This window comes from Mastacembelus armatus, chromosome 18 (genome assembly GCF_900324485.2).
Source record: "Mastacembelus armatus chromosome 18, fMasArm1.2, whole genome shotgun sequence".
Lineage (NCBI taxonomy): Eukaryota > Metazoa > Chordata > Actinopteri > Synbranchiformes > Mastacembelidae > Mastacembelus > Mastacembelus armatus.
In genome coordinates this window covers 14853066-14865257 of record NC_046650.1, presented here as the reverse complement: position 1 = coordinate 14865257, position 12192 = coordinate 14853066, and the positions used below count along the sequence as shown (strand labels likewise).

The 12192-nt window shown below is 40.0% G+C and overlaps 1 protein-coding gene across 3 annotated transcripts in view; it reads left to right on the top strand.

The window, feature by feature from the left end:
• The window catches only part of kcnip4a (potassium voltage-gated channel interacting protein 4a), a 99892-nt gene that overhangs the window by 34102 nt on the left and 53598 nt on the right, over positions 1 to 12192 (top strand). The gene's annotated exons all lie outside the window — the stretch shown is intronic.

The following is a 12192-nucleotide window of genomic DNA, read 5'->3' as shown; positions in this document are numbered from 1 at the left end:
GTTTTAGAGATGGAGAAGAAACAGTTGGCTACCATTCATATTCATGACACCATTGTTATCTGGTCGGCCTTGAATTTTCCAGCTGTAGCAGGGAAAAGGAGACGAAACAAATCACAGATTCCCAGGTTTCTACGTTATGAAGCCAAACCACAGTGTCAGCACAAGTTCTGAAAAATAGAAACTGTTGTTGCTCAAGTCTTCAGCCCTTCTAACATGTCCAACACAGTCTTTGTGACATATGAGCAGGGAGAGCGAGCAGCGTATCCATCAGGATTATTTAGATGTCCAACAGTTGGGTGATTCATGCTGCTCTCTCTTAAGTGACACATTTTCTGTCTATTCATTGCATAGTCAGATCCGTTGGTTGTGCATTGAGATGGCTTTGTCTTTTCCTCTTCAGTTGGATTGTACTGCAACATAAATCTGCTGTTTGCTCTGAACTTTTTGAAATGCTTTTTTTTTTTTTTTTTCACATCTCTACACTTCACTTCTCTCCTGAGTGTTTCTCTGTCAGGCATCTCAGCTGCTCTAATGCATCATCCTGGTTGTTTTTCATCAGGAAAAGCTCACATGCTCATAACTGTTTCCAAGCATATTGCTTGACATGCCCACTCAACCTCTTCCTGCAACTTTTTGTAACAAGACTCAGAAAAGTTTGCTTGGTGTATGTGTGTGTTTTTTTTTTTTTTTTTTTTCTTCTCTGAATTGTCAAATATTTGATAAGCTTCAGAACATTTTCAGCAGCTATCGGTTTTAAGTATTTTTATTCTCTATCCATGCAGTGATTTTGAGTTCAGTGGCAAAGGATATTTCCTCAGTGTGTTCTTTATAATAGAGCATTGTTGTTTTGAGAAGATAAATTGGATGCACATGGCTGTAGATGCCAAAGGAGCTCTTTTTTGACTCTCTTAAGGTCAGTAAATAGGACTTTGTTACTCAACAGGGCAAACGATGCCCGTTTACCAGTGGCATTTGTAGCTATGAAGATGTGTGGCGGCTTACCAGGTCACATACAGTCCTGTCTTTGTTTTCCTCTTTGGTTTCCTGATGGCTATTAGCAGGTCATGTTCCACCTGTCCCACAAAGACAGCACATTCAAAGCCCATAATCCCTGACCAAACACTGAATATTTGATACCCACAGGCAGGTTGGGTTGACATCATGTCTGTGCAACAGTGTCCCCATTCTCAATGTCAATAGAAGTAGTTATTTTGTACAGCTGCTTGTTTATACTGGCTGTGGTTTAGACAGTGTAGTTGTGATTTACACTGAACCCGTGCAGTGCAGACGAGTGTACATACATTTTATATAGACAGTGGCAACACATTGCATATGCAGACACTTATATAAGTTACTGTCCACAAGCACATGGCTAAAATAGGAAGCAACAAACTTTGGCTTGTGGAGTAACTGCCAGCCTTTGTGCCCTTTCTGTAATAACTTGCTAAAATTTATGACTATTTTCAAGCTCAAATATTAAAGTGGGACAGGAAGACGAGAAAGCATCCGGTGTTTAAGTTTTGTTCTGAAGCTGGTTTTGAGCTCTTCTCTTACATCTAGTGAGGCTGCATTGAATTGAATGTCAAGAATTATTATTTTTTTATATGCTGTGCATGTATCTGTCGCTGAACATTTCTCCCATCATGTTTGCACAGGCGCACCAATAGCAGATGGCTAACCGTCATGTTGCATAATGTTTCCATTCATGAACTAACATGGCATTTGTTTGTTTGTGTGCAAGATGTAATAACTTAGTTTTCGTACAATCCGTCTGTAGAAAATCTTCTACACTCATCCGTACTGCAAGTTTGACCCAGTTATTTTCTATTTTCCAGACAAATGAGAATTGTAAAAAGAGTTTTCCTTTTTAAACGTAGGAAGGAAGTAGACACCAACTGACTTTCAAAGACGGGGACAAAACATGAATGGTAAACCTATTTACCTACAATATTTACTCTGGATTTATTTTGGGTAGTTTCCCAAATATGTAGATGAAACTTCTTTTTATCCACATTGTTGTTTCTGTTGTTAGTAAGATGTCGAACACAACCTGACTTGGAGCAACTGATTTTAGGATGCTGTATCGATCCAGACCATCAAAGCAACGCTGCCAAGGCTCTTACTGTATAATAAGAGAACAAGAGCTTTCTTTTTGCATTGCACTGTGACATTTCACCTGACCCCTTTCCCAGGGTTCACTGCGTTTAGCGAAAGCAGAAGACATTAGTGATGTCTGTATCAGTTTGCTGGCAGGCCCAGTTCACTGTCTGTCTCACAATATCGTTGCCTTCTTCCGGTTTCTGGTTTCTGCTTCTGTGTTGTCATCCAGCACCAGAATAGCTCAGATATTTTTTTGCCTCATGGGGGGGCTACACACAGTGCCCGACGACAGTGCGATCATTATCAAGGTTCACTGTTAGCAGGTCCAAGGTCTTCCTCCGTCTGACTGAAAATGAGTTACAACCTGCCAATGCCTGATCAAGTACCGAAAGACATTCTGGCCCGTTGCCATATGAAAGAGGGCAGGCTGCTCATTGTAGTGGACAATGAATGTCACCGTTTAGTTGAGTCAATAACTCTTTATAGAACCACAGTGAAAATATATGTTGATGTTCCTGCTGCTGAGGCCTGGACTGAACATGAATGACTGCAAACATAAATGAAACCATTGTTCCTTTTGTCGTCATTTCCTCTCCACTAAAACATCTGTTTCAGTCCTGATACTCATCCAAACACCTTTCTTGCCGTAGGTTCAAAGAAATTCTCCAGTGCCTCAACACTGATGGAATTGGGTACCTTGTTATTAATTACTAGATGTGAAATGACTAATTAGGTAATGATGAGCTTGTCATAGAAATGTCACCCTCAGAGCTGAAGAGTGATTAAAGCTTTGTGCGTCAGTGGAGTCAGAATATTTGTGGACTCTGCACACTCAAATTTACTGAAATGAATTTTTTTTTTACATTTTGCATTCAAGGGAATGAGGCACTATGAGCCCAGGTAAAGCTGATGCTGATGCAATCATGTAATCTACGTGTGCACTTGCGTGTAATTGGTCATTTGGAAAATCATTAATAAGGAGAGATGCAGTGATACAGTTGCTAAAGTTGTGGTTTGGTGCTGACGTTGGTCACCACCACAACATCCCCAATCTTTTGAGGTTGCCTGGACTGCATTTCCTCTCATTTTTCTGTTTGCATCCCACACTGGCCTGTGGTTATCCCATGCCATTGTCCATTTAAATTTACTGTTGCTAGCCCGTGTAATCAGTTTTCCCATTTGCTCTAATGTTTGTAAACGAGGGTCCACGTGAGTGGAAGCAATGGCTGGGTTATTTTTAGTTGGGTGAACACGGATGGACTGCTGTGCATGAGTTATCTCTGTGATCACCGACTCCAGCAGAAAATCGACCTCTCTGGGTTTGGTATCACAAAAAAAAAACGAACAAAACAGAATCATTAGCAGCCTGCTTTTATAAGCTGGATATTAATATGAGGAAAGAGGCGAGCGAAGCTAAACGGCTCTAATGAACTGACAAAACAGGACTGTGTTCTTTAAGATCAGACTATTAAGAGGAGTCTTAATTTGTTTGGTGTGGATTTGATTTCTTTGCTCATTGTTATCACTTTAGAGACTTGTTCTATTACCCCATTGTGTTTCCATTCTGCTCCGACTGTCCCTCAAGTGATCATTGCTATTGTTCACTTAAATTAAAAAGTTTTCCCTTTTCTGCTTCACCTTTCTTTCCTTTGCTTGTTCTTTACAGCTTTGCATCCTCCTCCCTGCTCAACTTTATCTCCTCTTTCATGCTTCTAATCACTTAATCTTAAGGACCCTAAAAAGGCACTTTGTTGCTTACTGTCAGATGCCTTCACTGCGTTTTCTGGTCCAAATGTGCTGCAAGGAACAATGTCCTGCACTGTTAGCTGGCCGTTACTGGGACGGCAGCTCTGCTCCAGCTCCCTGCCTAAAAAAACAAGAGGATCAATGCATGTGTGGACACTCGAGCAAAAGATGAACTAAGAAACTCTAATTAGTGACACATGTTCATTATAATCATATGCACAAACTGCAGTGGTAGTATTGTTGGAATTGTCCAGGTAAAGTAAAAATAGAAGCTCTCGTATTGAACGCATGTTTCAGTGAGGCATTTTTTTTCTTGCTGCAGTCTCTCAGGAATCTGGGCGTTTGTATTTTTGTCTTTTTCATATTTGATTTCCCTCGGGCGCCGCATGGATCCGCTGATGAAAATGGCTGTTCTCAAATGGTTTACAAGCTTCCTTTAATTGGTTCCAGATTGAAATTTCAAACAGATCAATCTCCCTCACCGAAAGCAGAGGTTTATGTGAAATGTCAAATGTTTGGATAAACAGAAGCAGGATGTAAATTGCAGCCAATTATATCTGACATTTCACTGTAGAGAACTTTCCTATGGACAGTGTATTTTAAGTTATTGCTTAAAATATTGTTGCTCTCTAGTGTTTTTCATTTCTTTTAACAGTTGTTGAAAGATATTAATGTGCAAGATTGATTTATTGTGGTATTTCTGGAGATTTTTTGTTTGAGCAGTCAAGTTAAGGAAGTGTATATGCCTTAGGACACTGCGTGTGCGTGTGTGTGCATCACATATCAAAGCAGCTCCAGTAAATATATAATAATTGCACCCTGTTAGTGTCTCTCTCTGTGGAGCAGGTTTGTTTCTCACATTGCTGTGTCACTGAGTAAAAGTCAGCCCCTCCAGAGCTTGAGCACAGAAAGTTAACTCACCTTATGATGTTGTATTGGATTGTAAAGTGTAAAGACAGTGGCCCCAGCTGTAGTTTGTGGCTGCTGCAGGACACAAACAATAAAGTCCTATTGCATGACCAGAATGTCACAGCCCACCCCAGCACTGTCCATGATCTTGACTATATAACCTCAGAGTCAAGGATGCTACAACCTGACCACACTTTACAACCTGCTGTGTGTGAGCCCATGTTGAGACTGAGCCCAGATCTGTATCCCCTCATCAACTCCACAGACCTCTTTTTGTAATCTGCTGTAATCGCTCTCTCTCTTTGGCGGAGCTCCTTGTGGACAGCCATGCAGAAAATGGGGCTTCTTAACCATCACTCTGCAGACAGATCTGCCATGGCCCCATTACTTACGTGGCCAGCTCTGTCTCAACAGCAGGGAGGTGTAAATGGGAGGAATCTCACCTGTCTAGCATCACGGTTAAAGCATAATGAAGGAGCTCAGTTGCCTCCATTAGGAGACACAAACTAATAAATTAGGGGAGTGAGCCACAATCTGCACCATTGCTCCTTGTTATATGGTGGCAGATGCAGTCTTTGGGTTCCAGCATCACAAGACAAGTGTGTTTTTGGTGCAATGACTTCTTCCTCATTTTAAAACTCACGCAATCAACATTCTTGAGAATAGTTCTTCACACCATATCAAAATTTTGGACACGTCCCCTTTCATTGTGAATGATCACAGCTTGGATAATTAAATCGTATTCCCAAAAAGCCAATTTTTCATCTCTTGTAAGACATCTGGTTAATGTGTTGGATGTTAAAACAATAATGCCTCCCCACACTTGTATCTTGTCATGATTTTGTCTGTAAATCCATCTTGTGTGGCTGGACAGAAACTAAACCTCAGAAACTTGTGTGATGAAGTTTGGACACCATGATAAATTAGTTGGATCTATCTGATGATTTATGACTTCATGGACCACAAGTAGTCTTTAATGAATAGATCAGTCACATCCAATCACAGCATCTTAAATGTCAATGACATGAGACTTATAAGTTTCCAAAACTTCCTGAGAGCTTTAAGAATGCAGTAGAGACCTTGTGGAAGACAGGTATGACACTGCAAAATACGTGAAAAGGATTAAACGCTTGCAGCTCAATGTGTGAACGTAGCAAAGAGCAGGCGAGGTGATGTATGACACGCTGAGCAACAGAACATCCTTCTTGAAAGCAAGGTGTCACTTACAATTTATCTTCAGTCTCCTGCGTTTTCCACGCACCACTGAAACCGTCGCACATTCAATTTAAATGCAAAGCAATAGAGGGAAAGGTATTTGTTTGACTTTTACAGTACGTTTGCCTCAGCATTCTCCAAGCTCCAGCACATACGTACCTGTAAGGCCAATCTCCCCCATGTCTGCTGCCCCACAGATCACACTGACCGTTCTGCTGCCTCCGACTGGCTGCTTGATATATTAGATTCGTACCGAATCAGAATGGATCACCCATTTGTTCCTGTCCCTCTTTTCAGGTTCTTCAACCTATTTTTCCTCCTGTTTTAATTGTTTTCTCTCTTTTGTGATTAAACTGTAGCCCCAAAAGGGAATTCTTTTCATCTGATCTGTTATTCAGTTTAAACTGTTTCACTATAAATGACTTATTAGCATGAGCAAATAAAAAAGGCTTTATTTTTTAGGGTGATTGCTATTTATCATCCCAATAATGAGCTGGTTGGATTCAGTGACGAATGGCAAAAAACTTTATCACCCAATTATCATTCATACGATTTCACAAACTATTACTGTGATGATTTCTAGGATTTTTTTTTGAAGAAATGTGAAGTCCAATGGTTTTCAGTCCAATGACACAGGGTCAGGGCTTGTGTTTGTGACATAGTTTTGTGTCTCTTATTAACAGTTACAACATCATTGTGGAGAATGTTGCACAGGCACAATGCAAACTTGATATTCGAGGCTTAGTCTTTGACAATAACTGTGCTGACGCCATGCTGTGGTGGCATTCAGGCCGAAAACAGATCAGCTGGTTATGTTGGAGTCGTGTTGGCGGTGAGACAGTGAAATGCAATCTAGGATGGCCAGTTTGAAGGACACATCCTTGAACGTAAAGGCTGAGCTTTTATAGCGAGGAAAGATTTTACAATTCTGTCATCTGTAATAGCCAATGTGAGCTTTTGCATGACTCTCCTCGTGTTATGCCTGGGGATTCTTGTCCTGTAGTGTGTAGTTTAATCTCCTACAGACAAGAAAAGCTTCCTGTTTGTGGAGAAAGAAAGAAAAAAAAAGGTAATCTGAGCTTTGCTAGAGTACATCAAGTGGAGTTGCTGGAGCAGAGATAGAAAAGCTGCAGGAGTAAATAGAGATGCAGACAAAGCAATATTTGTTTCCTGTATTTCCATCATTGTCCTTTGTGAGATGTATAACTTGATGCCAGAGAATGACCCAAAAAAGCTTTTCTCTGGGGTAGCTATGTCTCTGGCATGAATGAACTGTTGGCAGAAAAGAATTGGAAAGATAGTGCTTTTAATAAAATTTTACCATTTAAATTGCATCTCTTGACAATTTCCAGCAAAGAAAATCTGAAAATACTGTTAATGAGAAGTATTCTTTCATACTGCAGGGTGTGCAGAGACTAATGAACTGGATTTCAGGTTACACCAAAGACACACACACCTTAAAAATAATGTGAAGCTCTGAGAGAGACAAATAAATAAATATATAAGCAAGATCAGGTTATGTCCTCAACATCTGTGGCACATGCTGTGAAATGAGAAATATCTCTGTCTCCATCTTAAGATTAACCTGTTTATCTGCTGCCACAGAAGATAAGTTGGAATACAGACTCCTGCTACTGCGAAATTCAGAGCTTTGGCATAAACAGATATTCAGGGTCAGTCCAAGAGGTTTGCTTTATAATTACATGACTCCTCATATCAGACTTTAGAAACAAATATAGTTTTTTGCCTTCTGGTCATGTTGGTAAATTCATTGTGCAGGAAAAGTTCTGGTGAGTTTGAAGTGAGTGGATGAATATGGTTTTCTATTCATGTGAAGTGGCACAATCTCACTTAATGCATTGGTTATTTTCATTGGACCACTTTTCTCTTTATTTAGTTAAAACCTAAATGCAAAGTTATGCTTCTGGCATATTTTGTTGTTACAGAAAGCAAACGAATGACTGATTTCTTTTGCGGAGGCATTTAACAATATTAAGTCATGGGAAAATGGGAATAGTCACAAGCATTAAAGTGCTATTGAAAGTTAAAGGGTGCGTATATGTGTCTATCATACTGCAGTGGACAGAGGATGAATCATCTTGATGCTGCTCTATGGTAGATTTGTATGTCAAACAGAGGTCAGCATGTGGTTTGCTCTGTTATTTGCCTGTGGGTCATTTAAGATGAGATGTGACGTGTTTTTGAATTCGGTTTGAACAGTAGGGAATCCAACCAAGTAGCAACTAAAGGCTTTTATCAAACCAAGTGTGTTCCTCATTACCATCACATCACAGCATGTAGTTTTATTTGTCTTTGAGGGTACATTTTTACTTACTGTGCTGTGTATTATAATGTTTCCTTTTTTCCGGTACAGAACATGCTGCCTGCCTGAGGCGGTGATATCACTAATGTCTACAGTGTGGAATATTTCATGCATTTATGCGTGTGTCTTTGTATGCGTTAGCCTCGCTGTAATCATATCAAGACTGGGATCATCTGTTATGGGCTTATTGTGAAAGCTTTGGTTGTAAGGTAGAATCCCAGTTCAATTAAATCAGCATAAACGCAGGAAGGTAACTTCTCCCACCTCAGATTGTCCCTTTTATGAGTTTTTTTTTTTTTTTTTTTGCTTTAATGTTCATTAGCTTTCTGATTTAGAGTTTGTCATTTCACTTAGACTGTCTGACGAGCTATGATTTCATAAGGGCAAATATTGAGGACCGGTGTTTTGTCTGTGGCTGCAACTGAAGCAGTATACTCCACAACGTGCTGACGGAAAGTGCCATCAAAGACAAAGCCCTCCTGGGGAGGCAGATATTGCCTGCCATGCAGGGGTAGTGGTGTGGGGTTTCAGTGTGGTACAGTAAGAGGCTAGATTGCTCTCCGTTGTTTCACACTGCTATTGTCTGTGTAATGAGACACTAATGGGTTTTGATAAGGTATTATGAAAAGGGGGTATTTGCTAGCAACCAGTTAAATCTCTATTTCCTGATTTTATACCTCAGCATATAAAGCCCCAATCACACAGATGTAGAACTCAGCAGTGTGTTAAATAGAAATTACTAGTGTAATAGAGCAGATATGTGAACTTTGCTTATTGTAGTGCCATGATTTATTTTAAATTTTTAGGAGTTACTTTATATTCCACAGATACTATTTTCTAAACTTTCTCTTACCTGCTAAATCTACATTTTATTTTTATTTTTTCCGCTTGGGAAAAGTAAAACCAGCTGTGAAGGTGAAGTTGATATACTGTCACCTCTAAAGTCTCATTTGGTAAATGTTCCAGCAAAGAGCTATTTACAAATCAACCAGATAGGACGTGCCATTGTATTGGTGTGGAGAAAACTGCTGCTCACTGTGTCTGATGAAAAGAGTCAAACTGCAGCACATCAGTGAAGCTGCTATGAGTTGAATAGTGCAGGTATTGTTAACTTATGTCAGGTGTGTTTTGCACAGAAATGAATGACGCTTGATCTTATGTTTCAAGAAATGGCGAAGGCATGACGCAGAAAATGAGGCTTTTAAAATGATGCAGAGCATTTGACACTTTGTGAAGTGTCCTAACGTCTCACCTTGACAAAACCAGCGATGAGAGGAATTAGTTGCCCCTTGGCCTAATTTCAGCCTTGTACTATTATATAGTATTTGTTGTTGGTTTGTGGAAAAATGGTGCCAAACCAAAGGATAACACCTCCAGGTTTATGACTGATGGGGGGGCCCCATTACACATGACAAATGGGCCTTGTTCTGGGCTGAGGGAGGGAAGGCACAGCAGAGGTGATGATTTCTCTATTAAAGATGCTGCGTGATATTTTGCAATGAGGCTTTCGGAGAATGTGTTTGTAGGTGCTGAAGAATACATTGACAGCAGGTCCCTTTTATTGCAGACAGACACCAGGGACATGTGATGTTCCATTTATACTGGGCTGGAATTGTTCTGGATTCTCCATGTTGTTTGCGTGTTATATGGGATATTGTATTTGCATGATGAGTAACGCTTTCAGGCGGTTGTGCTGATGAAGTGATTTGCTCGTCCAAGTCAAGGTGTTCAATCTTCCCTATTGATTTTTGCTTTCTTAGTGTTCAGACGGGGAAATCTACTTTTAGTTTATTCAAGTTTACTGAAAACATCTTTGTCAAATAGAACTTTTACACAGCTGCCAAATGAATTTGCCTGATAGTATCGGATAAAAAACTATTTATGCATCCACACTAGATCAGCCACATCTGAAATACTATGCTCTGAAACACCATCCTGATACAAAGGAGGTCTGAGAATTGATCGGCAGTGTTGTGATGCCCAGCAACACACAAAGTAATATACTGTACACTTGCTCATCAGAGGCCGCGCTGACACAAAGAGACAGAAACACTCAGGACATCACAAGGAGATCACATTTGCTGTCAGGCTGCTTCCCCCACTGAGTTCCAAGCCCTGGCCCTCAAGTGACAACCAGACAAATTGGTCCTGAAGAAGCCCAGAGGCAATCAAAGCTCGCAATTACTTGTCCTTTAACAAAACGATCAATGTGCTCAGCAAATCTGACCGGTGCAAGCTGGGATGTGCTAAAATAGACTCTGGTTGGGTGAGTAAAGCTGTTGAATAATGAGACGGAAAAGCTCGATTTTTGGTTTGAAAAGGCAGTGCCTTCAACCTCAGATCTCTGAAGCCAAGTCTGGAGGTCTTAAACTCCCACTGCATGAAAACTAAAGGTTTAAAGAAATTTTAAAAACACATAATTTTAGGGGAATAAGTTTTTTTTTTTTTTTTTTTTTTTTTTTTTAAATTCATAAATAAAAATAAGGAAAAGCACTAGTTTAATATGTGGGCGATAAGCAGATTGGCTGTATTAAGGCACACTGTAAATGTACAGTAGCTTCAGTCAGGAGGTTTTACCCAGTTAGGCAGGAGCAGAGGACCTTCACTTTCCCACAGCCACACTATTGCAGTCACATCACGTGCTCCTGCACTGATTGCCTACCACTGTTTTATAAGCCCTGCATGGGTGTTACCCATGCTAATACTGATTGCCCTCACTTTGCAAGTCAGATCCATCAACCATGGTGATATAGTGTGGCATCAAAATAAGTGATGAGAGCGATGAGAAGGGCAGTTTATATTTACGCGCCCCTGTGTAAACCTGTACAGTAGCACATGTTCAGCTATTGAATTTTTATGATGTATTTTTATGATATCAGGATTTGCAGGTGGTTATTTTCTCCATTAACCCACAAGTGTTAGGATTTTTTTTTTCCCGTATGAGGTGGTCACTGCAGAGGCTTTAGAGTGCCTTTCACTGGGAGTGTGAGTGGGCTCGTGTCACTGTGGCAGGGCTGCCGCTGGCGTGACACAGCAGTGCAAAAATACTTGTACATTTCAAGGGGACTTGTGCATGTGTGGGCTGACACAATGCATCTGCCTGCCATCATCAGCACAGAAAAAAGATGGGTTTTTATAGAAAGATACATTCAGCTGCATTTGTTTTGAAGAAGAATCCATATTTCTCTTCGTATTATTGAGTCGGCTTACATCCTCATTTAAATCATGTCAGCGCCTTAAAATATATGGGGTAGTTCACTCTGCAGTTAAGTTGGACTGATACTGTATTTATTTGTTAGATTTATGCGAGATCATTGAAAAGGCCTCTGCTGATTCCTTATTTATGACGGAAGACAGTTGTGTTCTTATTTCATATTGCACATATCTTTTGTCTCTCTTGTGTTTTGTACTTGGTCTCCGACTTTCTGCACCTCCTGCTGAAACACTATAACTTCCCCTATTAACCACAGATAATTTGTGTTTATGACAGGACTTTGAGACTGCATTTAATTCCCCACTTCTGGCAACCAATGAAATGTTTAATAATTGATGTGTAAGCCATGTCTGTGGAAGAGAATTGAAGGCATCGCTTTCTGAGTGGGCTTAAAGGTTTACAGTGCTTCAGATAACAAAGGAGGTCTTGCTAGGAAAGTTTTTTTGATCAAGGTGAATAATCTGTGGAAATCTATGCTTATTGTGGGAATAATGTGGCTTAGCTATTAAATCTGACTGATCTTCTTGAGAAATTCAAGTGGAAAAAAGTCTAAATTTAAAAAAAAAACTCCATATGTGAAGCTTGAATTATTAATTTTTATACAGGTAAATGAACCTGCTCTTAAAGCAAACAGATTATAATAAGATATCACTCTGTTTGATTGAATCTCATGACAAAAGATGGA